This window comes from Hylobates moloch, unplaced genomic scaffold (genome assembly GCF_009828535.3).
Source record: "Hylobates moloch isolate HMO894 unplaced genomic scaffold, HMol_V3 SCAFFOLD_11, whole genome shotgun sequence".
Taxonomy (NCBI): domain Eukaryota; kingdom Metazoa; phylum Chordata; class Mammalia; order Primates; family Hylobatidae; genus Hylobates; species Hylobates moloch.
Window position 1 is genome coordinate 74435098 of NW_026652286.1, and position 12595 is coordinate 74447692.

Consider the following 12595-nt stretch of genomic DNA (forward strand, 5'->3'; position numbering starts at 1 on the left):
TTTTGCCTCCATTATACATATTCAAAACTCTGGCCGTGTCCCTGGGATTCCAGAAATTAAAGGAATCAAATGGGAACTAGAAACTGAGTGGGGGTTCTGTCTGGCAGCAGAAGCTCTTGGGTATCCTGTCCATAGGCATTTTTCCCTCCTGTGCCAGAGGGCCTGGTGAGGCACTGATAAGGACTGGGAAACCCTCTGTCACGAAGGAAAATCTGATCCTAGTCGTCACACATGTCTCAACTGGAAAATGATGCTTTTTCTGCAAATTCCTACAACTGATACTGCCTCTGGGGCCTGGTGAGGATCAATACTGCTGGCTGGTGCTGCTTTGTCCTTTTCCTCAGATACTGAATGTTCCAGGCCTTGAGCACCATTTCTTTCTGCTCTGATCCTGGAGGCTGGCTCAGCTGAACTTGTGGCAATTGGACTTTACCTCTCTGTACATCAAAGGCTAGCACATTTCCTGTTTCTGAGTGTCTTCTTTGCTTTTATTTTTGTTTAGCCAAACTTCCATCTTTCCAAAATACCTCCTTTAGATTTTGCTTTTCAGGGTGAAAAAAGAAATAAATAAGTTCCGATGCTGCCTGATTTAACTCTGATTTGAAAAATAAATGCACCCAACAAACCAACATGTAATCGTAGTCTGGACTTAAGCTGTTATTAAACACCACTTCTTACCCAATTCATCTTGACTCTTCCTTTCTATAAAGTTATAATACTACTAATCTCTCAAAAATGATCCCTCAGAAGACTGGGAATAGCTGCATCCCCACCTATAATTAATGCACCACTTTTACACCTACCAGAAATTTTTTTGAGTATTTTTCTCCAATATTCCTGATTATCTCAAAATCTCTACAGGTGTAATCTATTTTGTACAGCTACCTGAAGTTTACAGGAGTAGTTGTTCAATTTCTCTTCGTAAAGACTTTCTACTCACAATTTTGAGTGGCAATCCCTTGATAGATTTCTGGATTCTGACCGTCTATGGAACAGTCTTTCCAGTCTGCTCATTTGGATTACACCCCCTTTCTCTGATTTTTCGGCTACACTCCATCTGATCTAGTTAAAAACTCAAGTATTTATCTAGTTTCTAATACCATTTTAAAGAGCAGGTAGGCAGAGTAAATCTTTCTCCTTTTTTAACTTATTTCGTCTTCAAGTTTTTATTTCCCTGTCATATCTGTCAAGTCTGTCCTCTAAGATCTAACCTTTATTCTAAGGAAATACTGCATCTCTCCAATTTATCCAAGCTATCTTTCTTAGGTTCCCTCAGAAGCATACCTTGAGGCAAGGCAAGTGCAGTTTATTTGGCAGGTGATGCCCCAGGAAGCACCAGTAGGAGAGTGGGGAGTGGGGAGTGAGACAGGAAAGAGGAGGGAGCCATTACAGGGTTCTATTATGAGCAGATGGGCTCTGTGGGCATCTGGGGCTCAATCTAATGGGTGCTTTGGGTGGATGTCCCACCGAAGAATGAAGAAGGTGGGAATTTATCCTCCAACTCCTGTCCATCATTGGCTGAGAGTTACCCCACAGTCATACTGTTGTTCCAGTCTCTTCCAAGCTCTAGAGATATTGCATAAGTAAGCCAGTGCATTACTGTCTACTATGTTCATTCCCAATTTTTCCACAGGTGGGAGCTTCAGCAATACTGATGCTGCAGTATTCCAGGCGTTCCCCCACCTCACATTTACTGCCAGCAATGAGGTACTTATTGCTATTTGGACAGTGACTGTTTCAATTCCACAATCCCATCCTGAGGCTCTGCTTTGGAATATACCTTAGAACCACTGGCTTCCATCGAGCTACTCCTGAAATAAAACTGGATATAAGGATTTGAGTGAAAGTTTTTTATTTTGGAAGTGATCCCAGGAAGCACTAATAAGGGAGTGGAGAAGTGAGACGAAGAAAGAAATGACACCAATACAGTGTGTGTTAACAAGGAAGTTACTGATGTGGGCTCCATCCCACTGAGGACATCATGAGGTCTATGTATGTCTCACAGTTATTTCAGGGGGAAGGAAGCTGGTGGTTTAGCCACCAGCTCTTGTCTGCCCTTGCCTGAAGACTTCCCCGGGTGTTATTTCCTGGGTAATTCCACCTTTTTCTGGGCAAAGGCTAAGCATGTGTCTTGGTCCACTTGGGCTGCTATAACAAAATACCATAAACTGGGTGACTTACAGTCAATAGAAATTTATTTCTCACAGTTCTGGAGGCTGAGAATCCCAAGATCAAGTCACCAGTAGGTTCAGTGTCTGGTGAGGGAGGGCCCACTTCCTGGTCCATTGACGGTGGTCTTCCCAGCCTCACATGGCAGAAGCAGCAAGAGAGCTCCCTGAGGTCTCTTTTATAAGGAGGTGATTATTGTAAGGACACTCATTCTATTCATGAGGGCTCTACTGTCATGACCTAATCACCAACCAGACTCCACCTCCAGATACCATGGATTTGAAGAACATAAACCTTCAGTCTATAGCAGGACGTGACCAGAAAAGGCCTCAGAGATAGATAGCATGGCAGGGGTCTGCAATAGGAAGCTGCAGAAATATAGAGGAATAGTGAGTATTTAAAAGACAAGCGTGGACACCAACATCTGCCATATAGTCTTCCTTCATTTTGTTTCCATGATTCTGCTCTTACTGTTTTGATAATCAAACTAAAATAGGTTTTTCAAATCAATCTTACTCCTCTTTAGTCCCTAAACAAAGTTGATTCCTGGAGATGGACAATTCCAGGCATAGGCCTTTGTTTTTTTTTTTTGAGACGGAGTCTCGCTCTGTCACCCAGGCTAGAGTGCGGTGGTGCAATCTGGGCTTGCTGCAAGTTCTGCCTCCTGGGTTCATGTCATTCTCCTGACTCGCCTCCTGAGTAGCTGGGACTACAGGCACCCACCACCACGCCCAGCTCATTTTTTTTGTCTTCTGTTGTAGAGATGGGGTTTCACAGTGTTAGCCAGGATAATATCAATCTCCCGACCTCGAGATCTGCCGGCCTTGGCCTCCGAAAGTGCTGGGATTACAGGCGTGAGCCACCGTGCCCGGCCCAGGCATAGGCCTTTTTAAATTGTCAGCTTAGACCGTGAGTCTGCAACTATTTCTCAACCAAAAATCTGACATATTTTCCTTAGAATATTTACTCCCATTCTTTTTCATTTGTTTATTAATGAAATGCACCACTTTCCTCTCGGCAAAGCTACAGTTTGGACTTCTGAAACCTAAAACAGTGATTAGAGATAATGAAATTAACTACAGTCAGATTCAACTGGAGACTAAATAGTGTGGAGTGACTCTTGAACTTAATAGCAAGCTTCTCCAGATCCATCCAATGGCCTGAGATGCAGGTAGTGAAATTTGAACAACTACGTTAGTACTGACTACCTAGGCCTAGGGCTAGCAATTTAAGCAAGAGTGCTATAAGATCCTTTTACATATTGCATGTATCTATTCCAAGTTATATTTCTTGACGTGGAACTTTTGTGTCAAAGGAATATACTTTTTAAAAATTGTCTAAATACATTTAAGAAAAATTAATCCATTTTAAACTCCAACCAAGAGTATGTAAAAATTTCTATGAACCCTCTCCAATACTAAGTATTTTGATTTCCTCTTTACTTTTAACAAGATAGAGCATGACATACTATCTCATCTAAACTTTGTTCTAGGGATTTTGAGTAGTTTTGTAACCCTATTGCTAATTTGTGTTGAGTGTATGTGAATTTGTGTGAGGTCTCTATATATTAGGCTCTATTATAAGTATTTTCTAATACTTTCCATTTACCTTTCAAATTTCTTTATCTTACGGCATACCAAATGTGTATACTCATATATACATTTAGTGTATATGAGTATACCAGTACAATAATACTCAAATCTACTCATTTTAAAATAAATTTTCAAATTATTACATGTTTAAAACTTTCTTTAATTCAGGGGTACATTTGCAGGATATGCAGTTTTGTTACATAGGTAAACACATGTCATAGAGGTTTGTTGTACCGACTATTTCATCACCCAGCTATTAAGCCTAGTATTCATTATTTTCCCTGACCTTTTCCCTCTTCCCACTCTCCACTCTTCAATAGGCCCCAGTGTCTATTGTTCCCCTCTATGTGTCCACGTAGCCTCATCATTTAGCTCCCATTTATAAGTGAGATCATGTGGTATTTAGTTTTCTGTTCCTGTGTTACTTTGCTAAGGATAATGGCCTCCAACTCCATCCCTGTGAAGGACATGATCTCATTCTTTATTGTGGCTGCATAGTAGTCCATGTTGTATATGTACCACATTTCCTTTATCCAGTCTATCATTGATGGGCATTTGGGTTGATTCCATGTCTTCCCTACTGTAAATAAAGTGGCAATGAACATACGCATGTGTGTATCTTTATAATAGAATTAATAGTCCTTTGGGTATATACCCAGTAATGGGATTGCTGGATTGAATGGTATTTCTGACTAAATCTTTGAGGAACTGACACACTGTCTTCCACAACGGTTGAAATAATTTGCACCCTCACCAACAGCGTGTAAGTGTTCTTTGAAACTTTCTTTATTATGATTTCCATTGCTTTAAGTTCAAAAGTCATTCTCCATCTCTATATCAGAAATATATACTTAGATTTTCTTCTAAATGTTAATGGTTTTTTTTACATTTAAAATTTCAATATGTATGGAATTTAATATGTTATGTTTTCTAATCATTATTCGTTTGTCCCTAAACGTTGGGTGACTCCCTCTTTTACCCAGTTCCTTGCAATGCATTTTTTAATAAAGTCAAACATATGCACACAAGAATATCTTCATGTTACTTTACTGTCCCATTTGTCTCTAAATCCTTATGCTAATATCACATTGTTTTGTTAAATATCTAATGTATCAAATACCCCCACATTTTAAATCCATTTACAAAATTTCATTAACTACACATATTTGCTTTCTCTTCAAATGGACTTCAAAATTTTATTAGCTATTTTTACTTGTTTATTCTTCAGGAGTACTTTAAAATCACTACCACATTTCAAAATTACTCTAAAGCCTAATGGGATTTTTGTAGGCATTTCATTATAAATTAATTTAGAAATTGATATTTAAATAATGCTTAGCCTTTCAAGAATGTGGTATGCCACATAATTTAGTCACTTCTACTTCTCGTGTCCCATGGCAGTTTATTTTTTCTCAAATAGATTTTGCTTACACATTATTAAGGGACGTAATATAGACAGCTGATGTACAAAAGCAAATAGGTGTATATAAATCAAAGCACCCATTATACAATATACACACACCTACACAATAATAAAGATTTGCTCTGGCACCTGAGACGTCTTTCTGTCCTACTTGTAGTCATTGCTAGAATACTTATTTGTAACCAGTTTCAATAGTCAGGGTCCTGGCAGAAAAACAGATGACACACTCAAAGGGATTATTGATAAGAATTCATGAAAAGTCTATTGACAGAGGCAAGAACATGATTAGGGATCCAACAAGGGGTGAAGAAACACGTGGGACTGACAGCAATAGGAAGCCATCACCATGACTAGCCTGAAGGGTAAGGAAAAGGTGTTGTGCAGTTTCCACAACCCAGTGAGAGCTGTAGCTATGGAAGGAGATGGCCTGAGCAGATACCTGGCCTGAAAGGAAATAAACAGCAAATAAATACTATGATTTCTATCTGTTTCTACACTTTGCTCTCCAGCTAGTACCTCCCATTTCCTGAATCCAACCAAAAGGAAAAGAGCAGAGGAAGCCAAGTGATATATTCCAAAAAAGTCAACCTCCCTACCAGATAGAAAAGTGCAGGAAAGGACAAAGAAGAGCCTAATAGATGAGGAAATAGACAAAGCATAGCTTTTTAATAGAAGAGAAACCCATGTATCTGTAGAAAGACAAAAAGACTTGCATGGGTTTTCAAAAACAAATATTGAAAATATTGAGTGAATAAGAACAGGTTTTAAAGAATGCAAGTTCTATGTGATTCAATTCATGTCTATTTTGGAAACACAGGAAGCAATAATATATATTTTGTGCACATAAACCTATGTATTAAAAGTAATATCAAAAATTCAAAAACATAGAAAATAAGAATAGATGCTAAATTTAGTTAGTGGTTACCTCTAAGAATGGAGAGAGTAAATGCTATGGAGATGTGAGGCTTCCACTGCACTCCAACCTGGGCAACAAACCAAAACCCGGTCCCTAAAATTAATAATAACAATAATATTTGGAAATCCTAAAAATTACAATTGAATTTTAATGAGAATCTGAAAAATAAAATGTTTTGTTTTCTATTAACCTTTTTTCAATAAACATGCTAAACACTTTTTAAATGATGATTTCATACCCTTCTAAAATCTAGGTATAAGTACATAAATTTCTGTTGTACTTCACTTTTCTGAATATACTTTTCTGTATTTTGAAATATTTCATAATTAACTATAAAATAAAAAGCCGAGGTGAAAAAGAAAGAGAGAAAGAGGGAAAGCGTAGTCTGGCCCATTAGAGAAGGCAGCTGCCATGTTTCTTACAGAATAAATCAAGGACTCAGGACACACAATTGGAGGGGTAAAAAGTGTCTTCATTCATTCCTCCAGCAGCCTCTGCCCCAGAAGCCATGCCTGTGTGTGTCCTCCTCAGTCCAGCATCACCTCCCTCAGAATCAGTGGGACTTGCAACCAGATTCTGGCATTAGGTTTTCCCTAAGTCTTTTCTTTTAAGAGAGTGAACTTTGAAGTTTATTAAGTAATTAGTCCTCATATATAAAAAAGTTTCCTATTAATGAATAATACATGTCACTTCAAGGTTTTAGACAATATAGAAACTTACAGAAAAGTGTTTTTAGACCACTTTACATAGTTGGAGAAAGAAAATAAAAGGATTAAACTAAATTATGAGTTCAAATGCATTTATGATCAAAATTATGTGAAACAAAAAAATCAAAACACATTTTGCAGCAGAACCTGTAAAAGCTTTTTTGTATTCATCTTTTTGAACCATGAAATAGAATGAATTTTTCTTGTTTTAATAAGATTTTCAAGAAACAGAAATAATTTAATCATGAAGTGTGAGCTTAATAATGAACATATTTTATTATCAGTATCAATTGGTGAATTAACTGTTATCCAAGAAGGTTGACATGTTCTAACTAGTATTACCAGAATATTGAATTCATTAATGAATATATAACTATTTTGAGCACACAAATAATCCCTAGTTTTATACCCACTGCATTTCAAAATTCTTTAAACTATGGGGCATTCAATGTATTTAATGTGGCAGAAAAAAATGTTAAATGTTTCATTATTTTATTCTGTTCAGTCCTTTTCCCATTAAACAAGAAAACACTGACATAACCATTTTTGGTTTCACTTCCACAAGGTCAATAGGTAATGCATATATCTGGGCACTGATCTCACAAGCAACTGAAGTGGCATATTTTGAAGCTGGAAATAAAAGTATTTTTATTTGCACTTTTTAAGGTACACTTTCAACAAGATCTGATGACATATTCAACATGTACCTTCTCATCAGCTGCCATAACTAATGCCAGAATAAATGTTGAATTCCCTTCATTTAGGTCCTGCCCAGCAATGCCAGCGAAGGAGAATTTGGCCTTATTCTTCCCAAGTTCCACTGCATAGTTAGTTATCAACGTTTATGTTCCCTCCAAGGGCAGGATAAGGAGGTTTGTTGACATGGCTCCAGTTGACTGACACTCAGATCATATCATAGAGCTGAAAGATCACTAAAGCATCTGCAAGGTAACTGTACAAATGATTAATGTATGGGTTGATTCCCAAGGAATTCACCAGTTCTGAAATGTCCTCTCTTCTTTGCTCTCTCCCTCCAATAAGTTTATATTGATGTCATTATCATCCAACTTGTGTAGGCATGGATAGGTATTAAACAGATTAACTATGAAAGCTAAATTAAGTTTAGGATTGCCTGAAACCACATCTGCAGGAGTAACAAACTGTTTACAGCCAAGTTTGTCTACTTCTTGAGCATAAGTCCAGCACACTTCAGATCATTTTTCTTATGAAATCCTGAAGATGGACTGAAAAGTCCATATTCCCAGTCACCTTTAGGGTCAATTTGTCTAAGCAGATGAAAATAGGCTGTTGAATCCTTATTGCCTTGGCTGAAGTTGTTGATGGTACACCATCCTGCATCATCCAGATGATAATTCACCCATTACAGCAGTAATTCCTTAGGAGAAAGCTACATTAGTACCTCTAGTCCCTCACCTTCATTTAGCAATGCGATCAGAGCTTCATTCCTAGAAATCTCAATATCATCAAAAAGACCAACTTAGATGATCTGCCAGAGAAGTCCTAAGACCAAGTGAGGTTTTCCCTCTTTGAGATTCTGTGTACTGATGTTGACCACTGTACAACCAACCAATGGTCGAGACAGAATTCGGGTCTAGTGTATTATTAGTCCATTCTCATGCTGCTATAAAGAACTGCCCAAGACTGGGTAATTTATAAAGTAAAGAGGTTTAATTGACTACAGCTCCACACAGCTGGGGATGTCTCAGGAAACTTACAATCATGGTGGAAGGGGAAACAAACACTTCCTTCTTCACGTGGCAGCAGGAAGGAGAAGTGCCAAGCAAAAGGGGGAAAAGACCCTTATAAAACCATCAGATCTCATGAGAACTAATTCACTATCATGAGAACAGCATGACGGTAACTTCTCCCATGGTTAAATTACTTCCCACCAGATGTCTCCCATAACTTGGGGAGATTATGCGAACTACAGTTCAAGGTGAGATTGGGGGGACACAGAGCCAAACCATATTATTCTGCCCGTGGCCCCTCTCAAATTGTATGTCCTCACATTTCAAAACACAATCATGCCCTTCCAACAGTCTCCCAAAGTCTTAAATCACTTCAGTTAACTCAGAAGTCCAAGTCCAAAGTCTCATCTGAGACAAGGCAAAGCCCTTCCACTTATGTGCCTGTAAAATCAAAAGCAAGTTAGTTACTTCCTAGATACAATGGGAGTACAGGCGTATTATACCTGTTTCAAATAGGAGAAATTGGCTAAAACAAAGGGGCCATAGGTCTCATACGAGTTCAAAATCCACAGGGAAGCCAAATGTTAAAGCTCCAAAATCATCTCCTTTGACTCCATGTCTCACATCCAGGGCACTCTGATGCAGGAGATGGGATCCCACAGCCTTGGGCAGCTCTGCGCCTATGGCTTTGCAGGGTACAGTCCCCCTCCTGACTGTTTTCACGGGCTGGCGTTGAGTCTCTGTGGCTTTTCCAGGCTCACAGTGCAAGCTGCTGGTGGATCTATCATTCTGAGGTCTGGAAGACAGTGGTCCTCTTCTCACAGCTCTACTAGGCAGTGCCCCAGTGGGGACTCTGTGTAGGGGCTTCAACCCCACATTTCCCTTTCTCACTGGCCTAGCACAGATTCTCCATGAAGCCTTCACCCCTTCAGCAAACTTCTGCCTGCACATCCGGACATTTCCACACATCCTCTGAAATCTAGGTAGAGGTTCCCAAACCTCAATTCTTGACTTCTGTGCACCCTCAGGCCCAACACCATGTGTAAGCCACCAAGGTTTGGGGTTTGCACCCTTTGAAGCCATGGCCTGAGCTGTACCATGGCCCCTTTTAGTCATGGCTAGGATGCAGGGCACCAAGTCCTGAGACTGCATAAAGCAGCAATGACCTTGTCCTGACCCATGAAACCATTTTTTCTAAGACTTTGGGCCTGTGATGAAAGGGACTGCTGGGACAACGTCTGACATGCCCTGGAGACATTTTCTCCATTGTTTTGGTGATTAACATTTGGCTTCTCAGCACTTATACAAATTTCTGCAGACTGCTTGAATTTCTCCTCAGAAAATGGGTTTTTCTCTTCTACCACATTGTCAGGCTGCAAATTTTCCTAACTTTGCTTCCCTTTTAAACCTAAGTTCCAACTCCAAACCATACCTTTGTGAATACATAAAACTGAATGCTTTTAACAGCACTCAAGTCACATCTTGGACACTTTGCTGCTTAGAAATTTCTTCTGCCAGATACCCAAAATCACCTCTCTCAAGTTCAAAATTCCACAGATCTTTGAGATCTTTGGGCAAAGGAAGAGCCAAAAAAAAAAAGCCAGTCTCTTTACTAAAACATACCAAGAGTCACCTTTATTCCAGTTCCTAACAAGTCCCTTATCACCATCTGAGACCACCTAGGCCTGGACTTCACTGTCCATATCACTATCAGAATTTTGGTCAAAGCCATTTAACAAGTCTCTAGGAAGTTCCAAACTTTCCCACATCTTCCTGTCTTCTGAGCCCTCCAAACTGTTCCAACCTCTGTGTGTTACCAAGTTCCAAAGTCACTTCCACATTTTCAGGTATCTTTACACTACCCAGTACCAATTTACTGTATTAGTCTATTCTCACATGGCCACAGGAAACTGCCCAAGACTGGGTAATTTATCAAGGAAAGAGTTTTAATTGACTAGCCATTCCGCAGGGCTGGGGAAGCCTCAGGAAACTTACAATCATGGTGAATGGTGGATGGAGAAGCAAACATGTCCTTCTTCACATGATGGCAAGAAGGAGAACTGCAGAGCAAAAGGGGGAAAAGCCCCTTATACAACCATCAGATCCCATGAGAACTCACTATCATGAGAATAGCATGAGGTTAACTGCCCTCATGATTAAATTACCTCCCACAGTGTCTCTCCCATGACACTTGGGGATCATGGGAACTATAATTCATGGTGAGATTTGGGTGGGAACACAGAGCTAAATCATATCAACTAGGTTTAAATTTTCAGAAAGAGTGAAAGTGGTGAGCTTTTTATTAATGGCTCTTTCATCAGTTGTACCTGGTTCAAATAAATTGATCATTTTGCAAAGAAGGACGAGATCTGCAAGTAACTCGAAGATACTGCCATCATTGAGGTTCATGGTATAAGATGCTTCATGTATAAGACTACAGTCAGGGTCATTCTCCAGGGATTTGTTTATCCAGTTAACAAATGCCCCTTTTTTTCCCCTGAATATGAATGCTGTGTGCCCTTACTGGAAATAGATGAAGTTCCTCCCACAACAGTAATCATTTCCCTCATGTTCATTACAAGATGTTTTGCTAATATCTTTCCTTTTTAATTCTTGCATCAGTGACACAAATTCTTCAAACTGATTTTGCCATCTTGGTTGTTGTTAGCAACTGCTAGAATTTTCTCATATACCTTGCAGCCAGGCATAGGAAGGCTTGCTTAACCTTAAATAGGTCTTGAACTTCATAGTCACAGACATACTCACTATTGTGAATATCTATTCTACTAAACACTTCTTTTACTCCTTCAAGCTCCTCCCAAGAAATGGTAGTAGTACTGTTTCCAACTTTGGATAGGAAAGACTACCTTCAGGTCTTTATATCTCTTTATCTTGTAGTTTCCTAGTTGCTTTCACATTCACTATCTTGTTTAATCATCAAACCCACAGCTCCCTTCTCACAGGGTCAGAAACAGAAACACACACTTTGACTTCTCATCCATAGTTCCCCTAAGTCTTAATTTTAAGTGATGTTGTCAGTTTTCCTCCTTTATGGTGACTTGATAGGTATTTTTAAAAGGAAGGTAAGAAAACCCACATTAGCTGCTTACATCTAGGCATCATTTTAAACTGCAGCACACAATAATGAATCAGCTTAAATAAATCCAGTTGCGCTAAGGTTCTTAAGACACTGGACTGTAATTTATCTTTTTTCTGTTCTCTAGTAGCCTATCAGTTCTTCTGGGGCAGAAAACCTTTTTTTCTTGTTTATCTCCAGGTCTTCAGCATCTGGCACAGTGCTTGATATCAATCAAAGCAAACAACTGTTCAAGATGTGATGAAAATTTAGAAGTGTAGAGAATTGAACAGTAAGAGGAACAAAATTTTTAAAAGGAGATCATAGGAAAGAATTTTGAGAAAAACTATATCTTATAATGAAACACATCTACTGCAAATTAGGACAATTTTGACAATACATTTCTGAATGCAGATTAATTATAATTATTCTATAATGTGTGCATATATGGCATATATAACATGATATATTTTATATTGGAAAGTTATTTCTGCTTGAACTACAATACAATGAGCACCTGTATAACCTTCATCTATATAAAGGTTCTTTATGACTATTTTTCTCCTATCCAGGATTCAATCAAGGGATTATGCATTTCATTTGGTTGTCACATCCTCTTAGCCTTTGATGGAGGACACACACACACACGTGTGCTCTTTTTTGTTCTTTGTGACAGTGGCATTTTTGAAGAGTCCAGGTAATTTGTCTCATATCTCAATCTTGATTTCTCTGATAGCAGACAAATCTTTACATTTAGATGCAGGTTATGTATGTTTGGCAAAAATACTATTTAGGTGATTTTGTGTGTCTCAGAAGATGTATCATCACCAGAAGTACATGATGTCAGTTTGTTCCAATGTTAATGAGGCTAAATTTCATCACTCAGTTAAGGTAGTGTCATCAAATCACTCCAATAAAGTTACTGTTTTCTCTTTGCAATTAAATAACCTGTAGAGTGATGTTTTGAGACTATTCTGTTAACCCAATGAATTTGGTGTCCATT

General features: G+C 38.7%; 1 pseudogene; it reads right to left on the reverse strand.

Annotated features, from left to right (window-relative positions):
* Nucleotides 1-7468: 7468 nt before the first annotated feature.
* LOC116476191 (plastin-1-like) lies at nt 7469-11358 on the reverse strand (annotated as a pseudogene).
* Nucleotides 11359-12595: the final 1237 nt, after the last annotated feature.